Source organism: Pelodiscus sinensis, chromosome 1, assembly GCF_049634645.1.
Source record: "Pelodiscus sinensis isolate JC-2024 chromosome 1, ASM4963464v1, whole genome shotgun sequence".
In the NCBI taxonomy this organism is placed as follows: domain Eukaryota; kingdom Metazoa; phylum Chordata; order Testudines; family Trionychidae; genus Pelodiscus; species Pelodiscus sinensis.
The window spans coordinates 2841690-2862346 of NC_134711.1; the positions used below are offsets into that span (position 1 = coordinate 2841690).

The window sequence follows — 20657 nt, forward strand, 5'->3', positions numbered from 1 at the left end:
TTGGGGTGGGGCTGCGCTGCGGCGACCCCCTGCCCCTGGCAGGGAGCGTGGTCCGGGGCCGGGGCTTGCCGTGGGTGGCCCTGGATCCTCAGTGCAGGGCCACTCAGCCCACCCTTGGCTACATCTTGCCTCAGGGGAAAGGAAACTCCTCTGTGACAGCTGAGACTGGGAGATCTCTGGGGTCCGCTATCCCTGTGTCTGTGCAGCGCCTGGCACAAGGGGGCCCTGACCCCCTGGAACCCGCTTACCTGCAAGGCCCTGGGATGGGGGCGGGGTGTGAACACTGAGCTGTGTGTGGGGGGAGTGGCCCTTCAGAGCCCCACCACCTCTGTGGCTGAGCCATGGGGTGGAGATGGCAGGGGCCAGTAGCCACTGTACTCACTGGTCAGTTCTCTGTGGCTAATACCCCCCCCCCCATCTCAATTCACTCCAGAAGTGGGAAAGATGGCCTGGTGAGAACAGAGCACTGAGCACGCCTGTGACTTGATTTCCCCATGTGCCCGATGGGGCTAGCAATACGGTAACAACGTGATGGCAGCACTGCATGGGGTCGGTGGGGCAGACTTGGGTCCTCCTGACCCGACCCTTCCGGGGCCCCTTTCTGAGCTAACGGAGAATCTCCAGCAGCAGTAGAGGTCTTAGGACACAGCGGAGCTTTTCCGATTGCAGCCACCAGAGGGCAGCAGGGCGCATGCCTATAAGGGCGGTGGCCGCCATGCCAGGAGCCTAGGGGAGAAAGGGTGACGCCAGTCCCCTGGCGGGACGCGGAAACTAGACAAGCTGCAAACGAGACATACAATGTGAGCAGCGAGGAATTCACCCCGGAGCTGCGTAGCAGAGACAGGTTGGGCCCCGTTGCTGACTGCTGGAAATGTTGCTCTAAATTATCTGCCCTGGGATTTGCTGGGGGCCCCATGTCTGGCCTGGGAGGGGGTCTGGGGGTCAGAGTCGCTGATCACTTGAGGGCCTGCTAGCCTTGAACGCCCCTGCCAAAGCCTTTTCCCCACACTGCACAGAGCCGGCCACACAGTGGACATCAGCCGTGTCCACCCACAGGGGAAACTGAGGCACGGGAGGGGGTGTGGCTTACTCAGGGCCACCTCACCCGTCCGTGGGATGCTCCCGCTCTCGGTGGCGCCTTGAGCGACAGTCAGGGATTGAACCGGGCCACCCCGGCTAGCAGAGCTCGCCTTGGCCGGCAGGGGCTGGGCCGCACAGGGTCACTCTCTGTCAGCAGCTCTCCCCACTAGCCCCCACTTCCCGTGGCCCCCTGCCAGGCTCTGCCCCCCCCGAGCCGCACGGTGAGCGCTCACCTGTTCACCTCCCCGCAGGCTCGCCCACTAACCCCCTGCTGGTCCCCTTGATCCCACCGCCCCGGCCCTGCAGCTGCCGGGAGCCCTAATCCGCTTTGTCCTCAAAGCGCATTAGCCAGGATCAGGGCTAGTCAGAATGGACACAGCTACTAATGCGCTCCCCCCCCCCCCCCACCTGGGTGTGAACGCCGGGCATGCGCACGGGGGCAGGGACCCCCCAGAGCCGAGCGGCTCCTGCAGGGACCCCGGCCTGAGCCCTGCGGCTCTGTCGCCCCCAGAGTTCAGCCACAGTGCCCTTCAGGGGCGCTCCGGATCCGTGGCCGCCCCTCTCCGCAGGGCGGGGTACGCTGCCCCACACGGACAGCCGGCAGGGGGCAATCCCAGCTTGCCCGGCACCTCCCCCCCCAGCCCTGGAGCCAGCTGGGACACTGGGGCCTTGTGGGGTCCTGAGCCAGAATCAGCATCTCCTCACTCACTGCATCTTGTTCCCCCCCCGAGTAGCCCCCCAAGTGCCCCAGAGCCGCCCCCCGGGCCGGGAAGGAGCGGCTGACTCTGGGGGAAGCTCCGGGGAGGTGATGGGGACACAATGGGGAGCCGGTGACTCCGGGCACCTTCCCTCTTGCCCTACCCACTGACCAGGCTCGGGGGGCAGGCTGCACCCCGCAGAGAGGGGCCCCGTCTGACCTGCCCGTACCACGCCCCTTGCCCCCCTGCCTGGGCCCTGCCATGGCGGGGGCATCCGGCTGAGCCCCCAGATGCTAAAGCACCAGAGCTGGGGGGATCCCGTGGGTGTTGGGGTGTCTCGGCCGGTGGCCTGAAGGGGTCAGGAAGGAACATCAGGTGGGAGGTGGGAATCCCTAGCCCCCCCACCAGGCCAGGAGTCTGCAGTTGGGGGGGGCAGTGGAGGGGATCAGACTTCCAAAGTGTCAACCCCCCCCCCCCCTCCCATTGGGCGCTGCGCTCATCTGACCCTAACTCAGGGCCGGGAACCTTTTCTGGTTTGGGGCCGCTGACCCACAGCACAATCCGTCGGGGGCCGCGCACAAGTGAGGAGCAAAAGTGGGCAGGACTGAGACCAGGGCCCCAGCTGAGAAGGAGAAAGACCCCCCCACACATTCCCCTCGCACACCAGAGCCTGGGGGGGGGCTAGTAGATTTTTGGGTGCTCCGGCCCTGCGGGGGGGAAGGATCGGGGGGGGGGTGAAGCACCAGCACGGGCTCCCCAATCCCGGAGGGGGAGCCCTAAGCCTCAGGGGCTGGATCCAGGCAAACTGGGGGCCACATGCAGCCCCCGGACCTGAGGCCCCCACCTCGGCTTTACGGGTCCCAATAAAAGTAGGGGTGTTAAATATCGGTTAACTGAATAGTCGAGTGGCCTCAGGAATTCGACTAGTTTATAGTCCCCGGCATGGGCAGCCTGACTGATGGGGCTTTGCTGGCCCTGCTCTGGCCGTAGAGACGGTCCAGCCCGGTGCCCCCTGCCCTGTGGGGCTCACCAGTTGCTGGTTACGTGGGGGGCCCTGCGGGGTGAACGCCGAGCTGTGCCCGGGGCGGGATTTCGAGCTGCTGGTGGTGACAGGGAGGCCGATTTGCCTCAAGGCTACGCCAGGAAGAAATAGGGTTCAAATAGCCCCATTCCCTGCCCCATTGCTACCTGGGAAAGGGGGAGAGAAATCCCCCCCCAGGTTCCTGAGATTGCTGGGGGGGGGGGGCTAGGGCTTGCCCCCTGCGGCAGGACACAGCTGTGCAGCTGGGGGTGCCTGGTCTGTGGGAATGGCTCCTTTAAGGGGTCTGGCTCTGCGCAGACACCAGGGGTATCCTGCATGGCCCTGTCCTACACCCGCAGGCAAGGGGGAGTAAACCCACCAGGGGAAGCCAGGAGGGAGCGCTCACGGGCGGGATTTCGGTAGGACCTACACAAACCACGGCCAGCTCTTCCCGGCTGTGCCTCTCACAGCGGAGGGGTGGGAGTTTCAGGCCTGAAGGAGCCGGAACAAAGTCACGTCTGGGCCCCCCCAGCAACCCGCGGCCCAGCTGTACCATCTTCTGGGGTGGGGGGAAGAGTTCTCGCAGCCCTTTGCCACCCTGGCCCCCTCCAGGGGCCAGACGTTTATTCTGCCCCATTTTACAAGGGGGGGATAGGGGAGAGTTGCCTGCGTGTATTGATGATGGAGCCCAGGAGTCGTGGCGCCCGCCTCCCCTCTAACCACTAGACCCTACTGCCCACCCAGAGCTGGGGATAGAACCCAGGAGTCCTGGCTCCCAGCTGTGCTGCTCTAACCACTAGACCCCACTCCCCCCAGCCCAAGTCAGGGATAGAACCCAGCAGTCCTGGCTCCCAGCCCTGCTGCTCTAACCACTAGACCCCACTCCCCCCAGCCCAAGTCAGGGATAGAACCCAGCAGCCCTGGCTCCCAGCCCTGCTGCTCTAACCACTAGACCCCACTCCCCCCAGTCCAAGTCAGGGATAGAACCCAGCAGCCCTGGCTCCCAGCCTTGCTGCTCTAACCACTAGACCCCACTCCCCCCAGCCCAAGTCAGGGATAGAACCCAGCAGCCCTGGCTCCCAGCCCTGCTGCTCTAACCACTAGACCCCACTCCCCCCAGCCCAAGTCAGGGATAGAACCCAGCAGCCCTGGCTCCCAGCCCTGCTGCTCTAACCACTAGACCCCACTCCCCCCAGCCCAAGTCAGGGATAGAACTCAGCAGCCCTGGCTCCCAGCCCTGCTGCTCTAGCCACTAGCCCCAGCTGCCTCTCGGCTCAGCCTGCTCCCGGCCCTGCAGGGAGGCGGCGAGGTGCCGCGCGCTGTCCCCCACCCCGCAGCGGCCTGGCGCTGAGGCGACGGGATCAAGCCGTCAGTGTCGGGCGAAGCCGAATCCAATTATGGGCCTTAGGGGAGGGGCCTGAGCCGCCCGCCCACCCGCCCAGGCCCCACAGGGTTAACGCCCGGGCTCTGAGCGGTGGCAGCTGGCCCCCGGCGTGATCCTGTCTCTGCCCGGCGCCGCCGATGCCGGGCGTGGGGCGGCGTGGGGCAGCGGCACCCCGGAGCTGGGGGGAGGCGATGGCACCATGAGGCCCAGCAGCCGGTGGGGGCGCCCGGCTCCCCGCCGTGGGGCGGCGTGTTAGGCAGGAGGTGCCACGTGGGACCCGCGCCCTCAGGTAAGGCGCTCGGGGCTCGTGGGGGGGGGGGGCGTGGGGGCCGGTCCCCCTCCCCCTGCCTGTCCCCCCCGCCCCCCATTGCCAGCCGGGCTCCCTGTGCCTGCTGGTCCTTCCCACACTGGCACCGGGACTCCGGTGTGGGCATCGGGGGGGGGGTTCTCAGCCCTGGGAGCAGGGGGAGGGCACGGCTGCTGGATGTATGTGTGTGGGGGGGGGGACTAGGGGGCCAGGACGCTTGGGCTCTTCTCCTGCCTGCTCCCCCTTTCTGTGCTGCAGCATGGCAGCCCTGTGCCCGCCCGGAGGGTGCCTGCTGGTGTGGTGCCCTTCTGCAGAGGGGTTGGGGGGGGGGGTCGCTGCTCTGGGGTGTGGGGGATGGGCAGGGTGGGGGGCCCTACTCTGAGCAGCTGGCGAATGGGGGAGGGGCTGGAGCGAGAGGCTGGGGACGTGCCCCTCTTGTGAGTCCACAGTCCTGCTCCTTTTGGGGGGGGGCGGCCTGAAAACAGAGCCCCGGCAGGCACTGGAGGGGGGGGGGTGTCTCCCCACCTCAGGGGCTAAGCCCCAATTCTCACCTAGAGGCTAGTGGTCGGAGCAGGGGGGTGTGCAGCCTAGTGGTTAGAGTGGGAGTGGCAGCAGAGTCCAGTGGTTAGAGCAGGAGGAGGCCAGTGGTCAGGACTCCTGGTTTCTATCCCCAGCACTGGGGGGGGGGGTCCCCGCTGTGAGCTGGGACCTCCGGCCCCCCTCTCTGGCCCTTGTGCAGCGCTGCCAGAGCTCTCAGCCTGCTCCCCTCCCTGCAGCTCCCTGGTGCCCCGCTTGCTGGACATGGATCGGGGCGTCTTGCTGACCCCACCGTCCCCCCCTTGTGTCTGGGGTGCCCTGTGCTGGTTCCTGGGGTCAGCGCCCCCTAAGGGTGTGACTGGCTGCGTGGAGGCAACTGGCCTGCATGTCTGTCCCCTCAAACCTGAGCACAGCCTGCTCCCCTGGGGCTAAGGGAGCGGCTCCCTTTGCTGGTAGCAGTAGTAGGCTCTTATCCCCTTATGGCTCCTACGTCCCAACCAAAGACTCGCACTGGAGCAGTCCCAGGGAATTTTGGCTCCGGATCCACCCAACACGGCCCGTTTCCCCATGGGAAGGGCAGTAGCTCCTCACGGGACGCCCGTTAACTGAAGGAACTCAGTGCTGCAGGATGGTCCGCCAGCTGCTGGCCCTGCAGGACAGCGTGTGGGGGGAGCCATTCACCCGGCTCCGAATATCCTCTGCACTGAGACCGGCCGGGAGGAGAGCGACCGGGGCTCTTGCTTTGTGTGCGCTAAGCTGATGGGCAGATGGGGTGGAGGAGGAATCCCCCTTCCCCACGATTAACACGGCTAAAGCCCACGCACGGGGGGAGGGGAGGGCATCTGGCACTGGCCACTGTCGGAGCCAGGCTCGGGGGCCCGGGGCCATCTGGCCTCACCTGGGCTGTGTGACTCCCAGCGGGAGAGCCCCGGCGCAGGAAGCAGCTGGCATCCCAATGGGCCCCGGGCATCCCCGATTCCACCCATGCCGAGGGGAGCTCAGATGCCGCGCAGGGCAGGGCCAGGGTGGGGACCCCAGCCGTCTTTCCCCCAGCCCCCCTGGTCTCAGGCAGGGGAGGGCTCGGGCCCTTTTTCCCTCCGATCTCCCTGCTCTCTGACCACCCAGCTGGCACTTTGCTGGTCACCCAGCTCCGCTCGCTCTCGGGACAGCTGGCCCTTTAAATCTAGGGGGAGGCAGCCTGGGAGGAGTGGGGGGGCGCGGGGGAGGGGGCTGTGACTAGCACAATCTCCCCCTCCCTGGGCCTGGCCCCGCTGGCACAGCCCAGTTCTGCCAGGGCGGGCGCAGTGCCCGCTGGGCAGCACGAGCAATTGCTCCCCTAGCAGGGGCCATGCCAGCCCCCAGGAGTCAACGCCCCGCTCGCCAGCTGCGTTTCCTGGTCCCGGGGCGGTTGTGCTGCGGGGTGTGGATGGTGGAGCTCCGTGCCTCAGTTTCCCCCTTGACCCATAACTAGCCGGGCTGCGGTGGCGTCCTGGGTGGGACCCCAGCAATGGATAATGGAGAACTCGATGGGCCGGATCCTTCGTTCCTGCCCCTTCCCGGACTGGTCTGCTCCATGCCTGGCCTCTTGTGCAGGCGTTTGCCCCCGTGCAAAGGGAGCGTGAAACACCCCTAGATCACCACTGCGCTGGTGCACATGACTGCAAGGAGCCACCCACTGAGGCTGGAGCGTGTCTCCTGCGTCGCAAATGCCACGGAGGCGGGGGGCCTGGCTCCTCCGAGCTGGGATTGGCTTGTGACGGCTTTAGCCCAGAGGCTGAGTGTTGTTCTGGGTTTGCACAGTGCCTGGTACAACGAGGGCCTGGCCCAGGCCAGGACTTCTTGGCGCTGGGAGAGACAGCCGTACCGCGCAGCCCAACGGTCCATCGAGCTCAGTTGCTTGCCTCTGATAACAGCCAAGGCCAGACTCTCGGTCGGGGGTGGGGGAGGGCGACTGGAACAGGGCGATTTTGAGACCCACTCCGTTGTCCCTCCTTGCTTATGGCAGTCGGAGGTTTGAGCTCACCTCCAGCACAGGGCTGCGTCCCTGCTTATCCTAGCTAACACCGTGGATGGACCCGTCCTTGTCACTTATTCTGATCCCTGCACTAAATCCTGCAGCGAGGAGTTCCGCAGGTTCGCTGGGCAGTGTGCAAACAAGTCTTTCCCCTGGCTGGTATTAACGCTGCCCGGGGAGCCCAGAGTTTGGTACTGTGGGAAGCAGTAATGAACCCGTCTCTGGGACAGGAAGAAAAGTGGGGGGCACGGTTCAGATGGGAGGCCCTGGAGAATTTACAGTTTGGGGAAGGGGATGTCCCCAGCTCCCCCGGCGGCTGCTGTTAGCCATTGGGATGGTTTCTGCTCTAGCCTCCGGCCCGGGCCCTGGGTTTGGCTCTGGCTTCAGGCCTGTAACAAGCAGACAAGGATCTCTCGGCTTCTCGGCTCTGCCGCGGGAAACAAAGGCCACGGGCGTGAGAAGTGGGCAGCTCATCCCGGAGCCGGGCTGCCGTTCTGGACGCTGGCCAGGCGGGCCGAGGAGACGCGGGGCAGGCTGGGACTGGTGCCGGGTGACTCCGGGCGGAGGTCGGCTGTGACCTCGTGCGCCCTGCGGTTCTGCGCTGGGCACCCGGATGCCAGGGCACCGCCTTGTGCTGGTCTCTCCCCTGGGCACGGTGCTTTAAGCCGCAGGTTCGCTGGGGATTGGCCAGGCAGGGACTGGGCCTTGGTGCCCGGGTCAGAGCTCCTAGTGCCCGCTGGGCGCTCTAGGTGCCGGAGCGACGAGTGGGCAGCAGCGTGCGATCCGTGGCCTCCGCCCTCTTGCACAAGGCCTTGGGGCACGGTGCCCCCGACACTCGTTGCTGCGGCTTCTGCCTGAAGCTGACGCGCCTGGAGGATAACGGGCTACTGCCGCTACCCGTTCCTGGAGCTCCGCCCGTGAGCCCAGCCCATGCGGAAGGGCCCAAGTTCAAAGCCTGTTCGCGGCTCCTGCCTTTCGGGTCTGCCCTTCACCACGCCGCAGGCCCGCTCCTCCTGTGGACGGGGGGCATGGAAGGACCCTACCCCCCGCCCAGCCAGCTGGTCCCTCCCTTCCCCCCCCGACTCGCTTTCCCCCTGGGCTGCCTCTGTGGCCGTTTCCCGGGGAACGGCTGCCCCTCGGGGCCCGGTCAGAAGTGGGGGCCGTGGGAGGGAAGGAGGGGTGCAGGCTGTGGGGCAGCTCATCCTTCGTACGTCCCCAGCACATGCCAGAGGGCACTTGGTCCCACGCCAGTTCGGGCCCTGCCTCTGAGCGACGCCTGGCCCGCTCCTGGTGGGGTTTCTGTGGGGAGCCCAGGCCTGGACCGCAGGTGGGTTGGTGGCCAGGGGACACGGCTACCCCCCCTGGGTCCCTGGGATATGGGCGCAGGGCTGGAAAGTCCCGGCCCCAAGCCTCTGGGGAGCCACAGAGGGGCTGAGCCTTCAGCCTGGGGCGCCAGGCCACATCAGCCAACGGAGCCGGCCTCTCCCGGCGAGGCTCAGCCCACGCCTGGCCCGTGAGCCCTGCCCAGCCCCGGCTGATGCTGGAGCCGCCGGCGACATACGCGATCGGACAGAGGAGATCCGGGAGCGGCCCCTGACCTGAGAAAACCGCCAGGGAGGGATGCACGGGGCCCAGAGGGCACCTGGAGCTAGGCGGGGAGCAGAAGGGGCAGAGAAGGGCACCCATGGGTGCGCTGATGGGGGGGGCATCTCACAGGCAGCTGCGGGGCCCACAGAGCCCGGCCCGGACAGGACCCGGTTCCTCCCCCAGGCTCGGTGAGCGGAGAAGCTGGGGGGGGGTGGGAGGGAGGGGCCCGGGGCCCCGCAGGGCTCTGCTCGGGGCGGGTGGCTGGAGGCAGGACCAGGGAGCAGGGGGAGAGGAGCAAACAGCCGTGCCCGGCGTGGGAAGTGACCACCTAGGAACCGCTCTGGGGTCACAGGGCAGCACAAGCTGTAGGGGACCCCTGGCTGGGCTGCGAGGAATTGCAGGGGGCGTGGTTCCGGGTCCCCAGAAGGGGCGGGGCCTTGGTGGAAGGGGCGGGGCCTTGGTGGAAGGGGCGGGGCTGGGGGGCAGACCCTGCATGGCTCCTCCCTGGGAGGCATTCACAGGAGTGTGGCGAGCGAGACCCGAGACGTCGTTCTCCCCCGGCGCGCTGCGCGGATCGGGCCCAGCTGGAAAGCCGTGGAGACACTGGAGAGGGCCCAGAGAAGAGCAACGAGAATGAGTCGAGGTCTCGAGAACAGGAGCTGGGAGGGAGGCTGAAGGAATCGGGCTTGTTTAGGCTGGAGAGGAGAAGCCGTGGAGGTATTTAAAAGGCTGTTACAGGGTGGAAGGGGGGAATTGTTCCCCTTGGCCTCTGAGGGTAGGACAAGCAGCAATGGGCTTAGACTGCAGCAAGGAAGGTTGAGGTTGGACATTAGGAAAAAGTTCCTACCTGCCAGGGTGGTCAAACCCTGGAATAAGTTGCCTGGGGGGGCTGTGGGACCCCCCTCATTTCAGGACACGGGTGTAGACGGACCCCTGGTCTTTGCCAGCTTCACGTCTCCTTGCAAAGCTGTGGAGCGGGACGTGGGGTGTCGACCTGCCGCTGCGCTGACGGGAGGGGGCAGTGCGGGGGGTACGCCCCCTACCAGGCCCCTGCCTGCTGTCCGCAGCACAGCCCCCCCTAGCGCCGCCCTGGGGCATTGGGGTCAGCACCCCACTCTCTGCAGCCCAGCACCCCCAAGGCCAGTCTGGGACGGACTCAGGGAACGGCAGCGGGCCCCGAATCCCTGTACCACGTCAGGCAGCCCCCCGCCCTGGCTCTCAGCCCTCTAGTCTCAGACTGGCTCAGCCTGTCCTTGGGGGCTGTGAGGAGCTGACAGCTCGGGGAGGGAGGGCACTGGTGCCCCCACCCTCACCCTGCCTCGCCCCCCCAAGACTCTGCCCCCACCCCTTCCCCATCACTAGCCCTTATAGACAATAAGAGGTGGAGGGGCCCTGGGGCCCTGTCCCCCCTTCCAGCCCCCTGACTTGGAGCGGAAAGTAGGGACATCCGGGCCAGTCCCTGTTTTCTGGGGGGGTTGTCGGACCCCCCCCCGGGATCCCCTCTGCCGTGCAGGGCTCGGCGTGAGCCATCTGGGCGTCCCCCCAGGGCTGATGTCGGCCGAGCGCCGGGGCATCCGGGCGCGGGGAAGGAAGGAGCCAGGAGCCGTGTGCGTGTGGCAGGCGCCTGGGGATGCTGAAAAGGGCCCGGGAGAGGATGGATCCCTGTGGAGCCCCACACGCGAGGGCCCTGGTGGGGGAAGGGCCCTTTCCCATCACTGCTCTTTGGGGGCGTTTCCCCAGGACGGGCTCAGCACGTTGCCCTGGACGGTGGGGTCACCGGGCCGGCGGTGCCCACGCTGCAGAGAAGCCCAAGGCCGCAGGTTTGGCCTCTACCCACCCACAGCCCGGCTCCCTCCCGGGGCCATTAAACCAGCCCCCGTTCCGGCCCCGTTTCCATGCGGGCTGCAGTGACGGGGGCAGGCAGGGCTGGTCCCAGTGCCCCACTAGGGGGCACTGTGCCGCAGGGGGCGGGGCTCAGCAGGGGGTACTCTTCCCAGCAGGCAGGCTGGTCCCAGTGCCCCACTAGGGGGCGCTGTGCTGCAGGGGGCGGGGCTCAGCAGGGGGCACTCTCCCCGGCAGGCAGGGCTGGTCCCAGTGCCCCACTAGGGGGCGCTGTGCCACAGGGGGCAGTGCTCAGCAGGGGGCGCTCTCCCCGGCAGGCAGGGCTGGTCCCAGTGCGCCACTAGGGGGTACTGTGCCGCAGGGGGCGGTGCTCAGCAGGGGGCGCTCTCCCAGGCAGGCAGGCTGGTCCCAGTTCCCCACTAGGGGGCGCTGTGCCGCAGAGGGCGGTGCTCAGCAGGGGACGCTCTCCCAGGCAGGCAGGCTGGTCCCAGTTCCCCACTAGGGGGCGCTGTGCCGCAGAGGGCGGTGCTCAGCAGGGGGCGCTCTCCCCGGCAGGCAGGGCTGGTCCCAGTTCCCCACTAGGGGGCGCTGTGCCGCAGAGGGCGGTGCTCAGCAGGGGACGCTCTCCCCGGCAGGCAGGGCTGGTCCCAGTTCCCCACTAGGGGGCGCTGTGCCGCAGGGGGCGGTGCTCAGCAAGGGGCGCTCTCCCTGGCAGGCAGGGCTGGTCCCAGTTCCCCACTAGGGGGCGCTGTGCCGCAGGGGGCGGTGCTCAGCAGGGGGCGCTCTCCCCGGCAGGCAGGGCTGGTCCCAGTTCCCCACTAGGGGGGCGCTGTGCCGCAGGGGGCGGTGCTCAGCAGGGGGCGCTCTCCCCGGCAGGCAGGGCTGGTCCCAGTTCCCCACTAGGGGGCGCTGTGCCGCAGGGGGCGGTGCTCAGCAGGGGGCGCTCTCCCCGGCAGGCAGGGCTGGTCCCAGTTCCCCACTAGGGGGCGCTGTGCCGCAGGGGGCGGTGCTCAGCAGGGGGCGCTCTCCCCGGCAGGCAGGGCTGGTCCCAGTTCCCCACTAGGGGGCGCTGTGCCGCAGGGGGCGGTGCTCAGCAGGGGGCGCTCTCCCCGGCAGGCAGGGCTGGTCCCAGTTCCCCACTAGGGGGCGCTGTGCCGCAGGGGGCGGTGCTCAGCAGGGGGCGCTCTCCCCGGCAGGCAGGGCTGGTCCCAGTTCCCCACTAGGGGGCGCTGTGCCGCAGGGGGCGGTGCTCAGCAGGGGGCGCTCTCCCCGGCAGGCAGGGCTGGTCCCAGTTCCCCACTAGGGGGCGCTGTGCCGCAGGGGGCGGTGCTCAGCAGGGGGCGCTCTCCCCGGCAGGCAGGGCTGGTCCCAGTTCCCCACTAGGGGGCGCTGTGCCGCAGGGGGCGGTGCTCAGCAGGGGACGCTCTCCCCGGCAGGCAGGGCTGGTCCCAGTTCCCCACTAGGGGGCGCTGTGCCGCAGGGGGCGGTGCTCAGCAGGGGGCGCTCTCCCGGGCAGGGAGGGCTGGTCCCAAATGCGGTGCTGAGATATTTTTTTCCTCATTAGGCGTACACGGCCGTCCTGGGTGGACTAATCCCATTACGTTAATTTGCACGGGGCCGTTAGCTTCCCTGCGCTGGCCGCGTTCCAGCCTGGGCAATTCCATTGTTCCCCCGCCCCCCACACCAGACCCTGCCGCCGTCTTCCCTCCCTGCCTGTCGCGGCTCTACGGGGCCCACCCTGGTGTTTGTGCATGTGCCATCGACTCGCCGCCGCGCCATCAAATCCCCTGCCACCAGCGCAACGCAGAGGGCGCCCCCGGAGGGCAGCTAAGGTGTGTGCGGGGCTGGGATACCATGGGGCGGGCTGCATCCAGCTGAGCCCCCTGGAGACGTAGGCGGGAGCTACTCCCTGCAGCCGGAGCCAGGAGTCAGGGGTCTGCGCTCCTAGGGGTTGCAGCTGGGAGGATGTTTGGGTGCGGGCTGAGACGTGTTTCTGTACGGCACCGTAGTAAAAATCGAAAAGTGTTTCACGACCCCTCGGTTCGATGTCACTCACGGTGCAAAACCCTCGCACGCGGCCCAGTTGGCTGCTCAACGCCTCCGCGAAGCGCTCGTCTGCCCCCGGCCTGGCGCCTTGTGGGCATTTTGCACAGCTCTTGTTCCCGAACGTCTCCAGTGCAGCCCGGGGCGGGTGACGCGTGTCCTTCGACGGCGGAGCTCCTGAGTTCCTTGGCATGCCAGGCAGAAGGGGATTCGTTTCCGAACACCAGGCTGTGCCGTGACGACAACGGACGCTCGGCCGGAGGCGCGACGAGGCGCAGCGAGAGACGACTTCCTGCTTCCTTCGTCCCAGGAAACGGCACAGAGATCGGGAGGAGCCACGAGTGAGGCTAAGAACTTGAAGTCAAAGCGTTATTCCTTCCTCCCTGATACTCCCCCCGGCGTTCCGATTCTCCAGTCTGTTCTGACCACAGGGCGGTGGGAAAGTCTCCCCATATCCTGCCACTGCTGAGGTTTTAGAGAACAGGCGTCTGGAAAAGCTACGCAGAGGCCGAGCAGAACCCAGAAGTCCCTGGGTTTGCACGTCAAGACCTGTGCACATTTGAAGCTGGCTTAACGAAGGCTTGTTGTGCTCTGCGCTCAATGTCCGTGCCGTCGTTAGTCAACTCCGGACTAAAATCTTTGCTTCTTCTCAAGGGGCATCTCTTTGATTGAGCCCCATGTAGCTTCTGTCAGGCTATGTCTACCCTACGAGTATTCTCAGCAACAAATATGCTAACGAGGGCCTCCTTTGCATGAGTCGCGATCTCATTTGCATTTTTTCTGCCACTCCGTTTTTGCACTAGGAATAAGTAGGAATAAGAGCCTCCGGAAAAGGGCGCTTTTTCCGGAGGATCGGGGCCAGTGTAGACGCTCTTTTCCAGCTTTTTTAAAAGCCGGAAAAAAGCGGCGGACATTTTTATTTAAATGCCGCGGGGGATATTTAAATCCCCCGCGCATTTCCCTACTACGACTCATGAAATTTACATGCCTCTTCTGGAAAAGGGGCCAGTGTAGACGTAGCCTTAGAGAAGAAACAGGTGACCCAGTGGCGGATGGGGTAAATGGATCACTTTATTGCCCTCTCATTTTAACCTCGGAGTGGCCCCAATTACACCCTTTTATTTATTGTAGTATGTTAATTCACATCTTTATTACTCCTTTTTAAAAAACCTTATTTAGAATGTTAACTTCCCTACGACGAATAGTAACAGGCAGGTGACGAAAATTATTATACCCGTCCCTTATTACTAATTTACAAAATTAACACTTTTTGTACCCAACAAACTTTCCAAAGCAATAGATTACAGAGATTACAAGTGCTGTAACCCTGAAAAGATCTTATCCAGCACCAGGGAAGGTAAGTAAAGAACACAACAAAGAGCAGCTGCATGTTAATTTATATTTTAGGCTACAAAAGCAAAGGGAAAAAGCCTGTTTATACAGCAGGAAAGCTAATACCTATCTCGGCCAGACTCTTAATCTAGCTCTCCAGACTGTAGAAACAACGGGAAAAAACATATTTAAGGCTCTTAAACTGAGTCGCCCCAGGACTGAATCCCATTCCCCCCACCTTTGCTGCCTCTCTCTGATAGAGGCAGCAAAGGGGGGAAGCGACTAGTCACTTACGTCAAACAAATACGGGGGAACTGGTTGAAAATTTGGAAGTGGAAGGCAGCTTGGGTGAAAGTGATCATGAAATCCTAGCGTTCATGATTCTAAGGAAGGAGAGAAGGGAGAACAGCAAAATAGAGACAATGGATTTCAGGAAGGCAGATTTTGGTAAGCTCAGAGCGCTGGTAGGGAACCCATGGGAGGCAAGACTGAGGGGAAAAACAACTGAGGAGAGATGGCAGTTTTTCAAAGGGACATTATTAAGGGCCCAAAAGCAAGCTATTCCGCTGCATAGGAGAGAGAGAAAATATGGCAAAAGACCTCCTTGGCTTAACCACGAGATCTTGCAGGATCTAAAAATAAAAAAGGAATCATATAAGAAATGGAAAGTAGGACAAATTACAAAGGATGAATACAGGCAAACAGCACGGGAATGCAGGGGCAAGATTAGAAAGGCAAAGGCACAAAATGAGCTCAAACTAGCTACAGGCATAAAGGGAAACAAGAAGACATTCTATAAATATATTAGAAGCACGAGGAAGACCAAGGACAGGGTAGGCCCATTGCTCAGTGAGGAGGGAGACACAGTAACAGGAAACTTGGAAATGGCAGAGATGCTCAATGACTTCTTTGTTTCGGTCTTCACCGAAAAGTCTGAAGGAACGTCCAACATAGTGAATGCTAGTGGGAAGGGGGGAGGTTTAGAAGATAAAATAAAAAAAGAACAAGTTAAAAATCACCTAGAAAAGTTAGATGCCTGCACGTCACCGGGGCCTGATGAAATGTATCCTAGAAAGCTAGAGGCTCAGATAGCTCCATCATCTTTGGAAAATCACGGAAGACAGGACAGATTCCAGAGGACTGGGAAAGGGCAAATCTAGTGCCCAGCTACAAAAAGGGGAATAAGAACAACTTAGGAAACTACAGACCAGTCAGTTTAATTTCTGTGTCAGGGAAGATAATGGAGCAAGTAATTAAGGAAAACATCTGCAAACACCTGGAAGATAATCAGGTGATAGGGAACAGCCAGCATGGATTTGTAAAGAACAAATCATGTCAAACCAATCTGATAGCTTTCTTGATAGGATAACGAGTCTTGTGGCTAAGGGAGAAGCGGTGGACGTGGTATACCTAAACTTTATAAGGCATTTGATATGGTCTCCCATGATATTCTTATCAATAAACTAGGCAAATACAACAGATGGGGCTACTATAAGGTGGGTGCATAGCTGGCTGGATAACCATACTCAGAGAGTAGTTATTAACAGGGCACAATCCTGCTGGAAGGGTATAACAAGTGGGGTTCAGTGGGGCCTGTTTCAGGACCGGCTCTGTTCAATATCTTCATCAACAATTTAAATATCAGCATAGAGAGTACGCTTAGTAAGTTTGCAGATGATACCAAGCTGGGAGGGGTTGCGACTAATCTGGAGGATAGGGTCATAATTCAAAATGATCTGGACAAATTGGAGAAATGGTCAGAGGTAAACAGGATGAGGTTTAATAAAGAGAAATGCAAAGTGCTCCACTTAGGAAGGAACAATCAGTTCCATACATACAAGATGGGAAGCGACTGTCTAGGAAGGAGCACGGCAGAAAGGGATCTAGGGGTCATAGTGGACCACAAGTTGAATATGAGCCAGTCAGGAAGGGTAATATCTGTCTTGACCGGACTCTTAATCTATCTGTCCAGACTGTAGAAACAATGGGGGAAAATATATGTAAGGGTAATTCCTACCATGGCTGAATTCTTTAACCACCAGTGTTTAGCCATTCCAGACTCCTATTAAGTCCAACAGCTTGTCTTGCCGGACATGGAGCTGCAGCCGGCACCTCGCTGGCACTAGGTATCTGCAAACTGATTGCTTAATGATTGCACCCTGAACGCTTCCCGCTCCGTGTCCTCATTAAGCAGCCAGCCCTGCTCACCTGCTGGTTTGCATCTCCAGCCTTCTCACCAGCCACACAAAGTGCTTCTAGGGTTGGCGGGGGAAGGGACTGGCGTGCCAGGCTTTCTTCAGGGCGGGGTAGTCCTGAGGCCTTGTTGCACGGTTTTTGCACAGTTTGCCCCCTTTGGCATTGCTAGTCTGCCCGGCAAACCGAGCTCCGCCGCTTTTCCCTCTCGTGGCAGCGGGAACCGTTGCTTCGTCCTATGCTTGGTGGCAAGAGGCTCACCCGGCACCATCTTTTGGTACGGGACAGTTTGACTGACGCACTGGGAGCTGCCGTTAGACACTGTTTCACCTGTAGCTGTGTTTGGGCTGTGCAGGGTAAATACACCATTTGAACCTGCAGGTGCTCGGTTGGTGTGTTCTTGGTCTGCTCTTCCTCATGGTTGGAGGGCCGAGGGCACAGTACAAAGGGGTTACAGGCAATGTTCCCGTTCAGTTTTCCATCGATGTGTGGAATAAATTTTGTGATGGGCGCAAGGCAGATGTGCACCACTAATAGAAACACATGTGGCCAGCTGCTGCTTTGCTAATCAGCTGGGTGGCATTTGAATGTCTCCTGGGTGGCCACCCAAGCGCTCAGCTGACAGGGAACACTGGTTGTTGGGAAATTGCTAGTCTGGGAGATCCTGGCCTGGCACTTTCCAGTCACTAACCACCAGGGCGAGGCTGTTTTCTGGCAAGATGACCGATGTGTCTACATGGTTGCAACCCCCGTGGCGGAGGAGATGGGCGCAGGCTGGTGGCAGCTGAGCCCGGCTGGGCAGGGACGCTGGGACGGGCAGTGTGGCATAGGGCGGGGCGAGCAGTTGGCGAGGCCTGCAGGAGCAGACAGACTGCAGGTGTGACCCCAAGGGACGGGACATCCGAGCCAGTCTCTCTCCTTCCCAGCCCCGGACGGGTGCCCCCAGCCTCCTGCTGCCGAGGTTGCGTGTGGACTGAGCCGGGGGCGGAACTCCGCCAGCTGGCAGCAGTAGTGAGTTCTTATCCTCCTGTGGCCCAGCCACAAGGGAGGAGATGGTGCACCCAGCGGGGGATCTGACAACCATGCCGGGCCACTTTGGGGAGGGGGCGGGTCCATGCTCCTGGAAGGGGTGGGACTTTGGTGTAAGGGGCGGGGCCAGGGCAGTGAATGCACCAAGCCTGCCCCCCACCCAGCCCTCAGCGCCGCCTGGACTGCAGCGCGCTCCCCCAGCCCTTAGAGCCGCCCGGGCGCAATCACTGATAGGAGCAGCAGGGGGCGCTGCACTGAGCAGCATCAGCCTCAGCAGTTCTTGCCCCTTTTGCTCCTCCCATGTGGGGCAAATGCTGGGCCCTGGTCCCAGGGCGGGGCCCGGCGGGAAGCAGATTCCCAGGCCGACGGGGCCCCGCAGGTCCCCCAGGGGTGCGGCGGGTGGTGCTGTGCCGTGTGGCGGCAGCAGCCAAGTGGGGGCCCTGGGCCAGCCCCGCGCCCCCGCGACCCGGCACGTGGCTCGCTAATCGCGGCTCCTGGCTGATCCCAATTAGGAGGCGCCAGGGCGTGGGGCCAATTGGATCAGTCGCTCGGCCGAGCGGGCGCCCCCCTCCAGGCAGAGCGGAGCAGTGTCTTGGGTGCGGGAAGGTGCTGCCAGGGGGCAGGTTCTCAGGGGGGCAGGCTCCCAGGTCTACCGGGTCCCATGGGGGTAGGTTACCACAGGGGGCTATTTCTGCGGGGTAAGTTCCCACTGGGGCAGGTTTCCCTAAGGGGTAGAGTCTCAGGGGGTAGTTCCTGTGGGGGTAATTTCCAATGGGGGAAGGTTACCACTGGCGGGAATTCCTGGGGGGTAAGTTCCCATGGGGGTTAGCAGTTCCCAGGGAGCATGTTCTCCAGATGGGCTCATGGGGGACATGCTCCTACAGGCTGTTCCCAGGGGGTAGGTTCTGGGGGAGCAATTTCCTATGGGCCTGTTCTGGGGACACTTTCCTCCAGGGGGTAGGCTGTGGGGGGCAGGTTCCTGGGGCTGGTTCTGGGAACACTTCCACACGGGTGCCTCCAGGGGGCAGGCTGTGGGGGGCAGGTTCCTGGGGCTGGTTCTGGGGACACTTTCCCATGGGTGCCTCCAGGGGGCAGGCTGTGGGGGGCAGGTTCCAGGGACTGGCTCTGGGAACACTTCCCCACGGGAAATGCAAAGTGCTCCACTTAGGAAGGAACAATCAGTTCCATACATACAAGATGGGAAGCGACTGTCTAGGAAGGAGCATGGCGGAAAGGGATCTAGGGGTCATAGTGGACCACAAGTTGAATATGAGTCAACAGTGTGATGCTGTTGCAAAAAAAGCAAATATGATTCTAGGTTGTATCAACAGGTGTGTTGTAAGCAAAACTCGTGAAGTCATTCTGCCGCTCTACTCTGCACTAGTTAGGCCTCAGCTGGAGTACTGTGTCCAGTTCTGGGCGCCACATTTCAAGAAAGATGTGGAGAAATTGGAAAGGGTGCAGAGAAGAGCGACAAGAATGATTAAAGGTCTAGAGAACATGACCTATGAAGCCAGGCTTCATGAACTGGGCTTGTTTAGTTTGGAAAAAAGAAGATTAAGGGGGGACATGATAGCGGTTTTCAAATATCTAAAAGGGTGTCACAAGGAGGAAGGAGAAAATTTGTTCCTCTTGGTTTCTGAGGACAGGAGAAGGAGTAATGGGCTTAAAGTGCAGCAAGGGAGGTTTAGATTGGACATTAGGAAAAAATTCCTAACTGTCAGGGTGGTCAAATATTGGAATAAATTGCCAAGGGAGGTGGTGGAATCTCCCTCTCTGGAGATATTTAACAACAGGTTAGATAGACATCTGTCAGGGATGGTGTAGGTGGAGCTTGGTCCTGCCTTGAGGGCGGGGGGCTGGACTCGATGGCCTCTCGAGGTCCCTTCCAGTCCTATTATTCTATGATTCTATGATTCTACGGGTGCCTCCAGGGGGCAGGCTGTGGGGGGCAGGTTCCTGGGGCTGGTTCTGGGGACACTTCCCCACGGGTGCTCCAGGGGGCAGGCTGTGGGGGGCAGGTTCCAGGGACTGGTTCTGGGGACACTTCCCCACGGGTGCCTCCAGGGGGCAGGCTGTAGGGGGCAGGTCTCTGGGGCGCTCCATTGTCTCTGCTCTGGCGGGGGAGGAACGGAGAATTCTTTGTACGCTGAAAGGCAGGAGCCCTGATGCAAACCTCAGGGCACCTGCTTGTGGCCATGGGGAGGCAACAGAGCATGATGGGATGAATCAATTCTGGGTGCAGCTGTGAGCACCACCAGCCCGGCACTGTGCGTTGTGTGCCACGGCCCGCCCTGCCCTCCATGCAGAGCTGCCCAGCACGCCCACGTGCCGGACGTGGAGCTGTGCCACTGTAGCTCGAGGGCTCCTCACGGGGAGAGCCAGGCCACTGCCCAAAATGCTGACCTGGGAGGCCGGGCACCGGGCTGTGTTCACAAGAACGTCCACACTGGGTCAGGCCAAATGTCCATCGAGCCGTGTCCTGTCTGCCCACAGTGCCCAGCGCCAGGTGCCCCAGAGGAACCGAACAGGGAATCACCAACTGATTCATCGCCCGTCCCCCATTCCCAGCTTCTGACAAAGAGGCTAGAGACACCATCCTGGCTAATAAGTATGGATGGACCTTCGTGAATCTATCTAGCTCCTTTTTGACCCTTAACATCCTCCGGCAGGGAGTTCCACAGGTTGACTGCGCTGCGTGGAAAAAAATCCTTCCTTTTGTTTGTTTTACGCCTGCTGCCTCTTCCGTTTGCTGACCCCTAGTTCTTGTGTTATGAGAAGGAGTAAACCCTACTTCCTTATTTCTTTGCTCCGCCCAATCTTGATTTTATAGACCTCGATCCTGCCCCTGCCTAGGTGTCTCTTGTCCAAGCTGAAATCTCCCCGTTTTACTAATCTCTCCTCATACAGAAGCTGTTCCTAACCCCTAAGGCTTTTCCTTCTCCTTTTCTGAATCTTTTCTGTTTCTAATAGATCTTTTTTGAGTGCGGGGCGACCACATCTGTTGGCAGGATTCAAGATGTGGGCGTCCCAAGGTTTGATATAGAGTCAGTAAGATATTCTCGTCTTATTCTCGATCCCTTTCCTAATTCTGTTTGCTTTTTTGACTGACGCTGCACACGGAGTGGGTGTTTTTAGAGAACTCCCCACAGTGACTCAAGGTCTCTCTCTTAGTGGGAACAGCGACTTTAGACCCTGTCGGGATATATGTGCAGTTGGGTTGTGTCTGCCCGTGTGTGTTATTTTGCATTTATCAGCATTGCATTTTATCTGCCCTTGAGTTGCCCTAGGGAGACCTTTTTGTACCATGTTACAGGCAGCTTTGGACTTAACTATTTTGAGTCATTTGGCAAGTCTGGAAAGTTTGCTGCCTCACTGTTTGCTCCTTTCTCCAGATCAGTGATGAGTATGTTGCACATTTCCTGGCTCTGCTAATGGCTCACGGAGTGACCTCCTGGCAAGTCATCCCTCTGCTCTGCCTCAGTTTCCCCAGCTGGGCCAATGGGAACTTTGCAGGAGGTTTTTAACGCCATGGAATGCAAGGCCTGCAAAGGCGGGTAGAAAACAAGGCTCAGGGAACTGATTAACTG

The 20657-nt window shown here is 61.6% G+C and overlaps 1 protein-coding gene across 1 annotated transcript in view; it reads left to right on the forward strand.

The window, feature by feature from the left end:
- The first annotated feature begins 4273 nt into the window (after positions 1-4273).
- The window catches only part of LOC142827995 (protocadherin-15-like), a 50642-nt gene continuing 34258 nt past the window's right edge, over positions 4274-20657 (forward strand). Inside the window, exon 1 of the mRNA XM_075924982.1 lies at positions 4274-4472. The gene's annotated coding sequence lies outside the window, so the exon portion shown is untranslated. The remainder of the gene's footprint in view (positions 4473-20657) is intronic.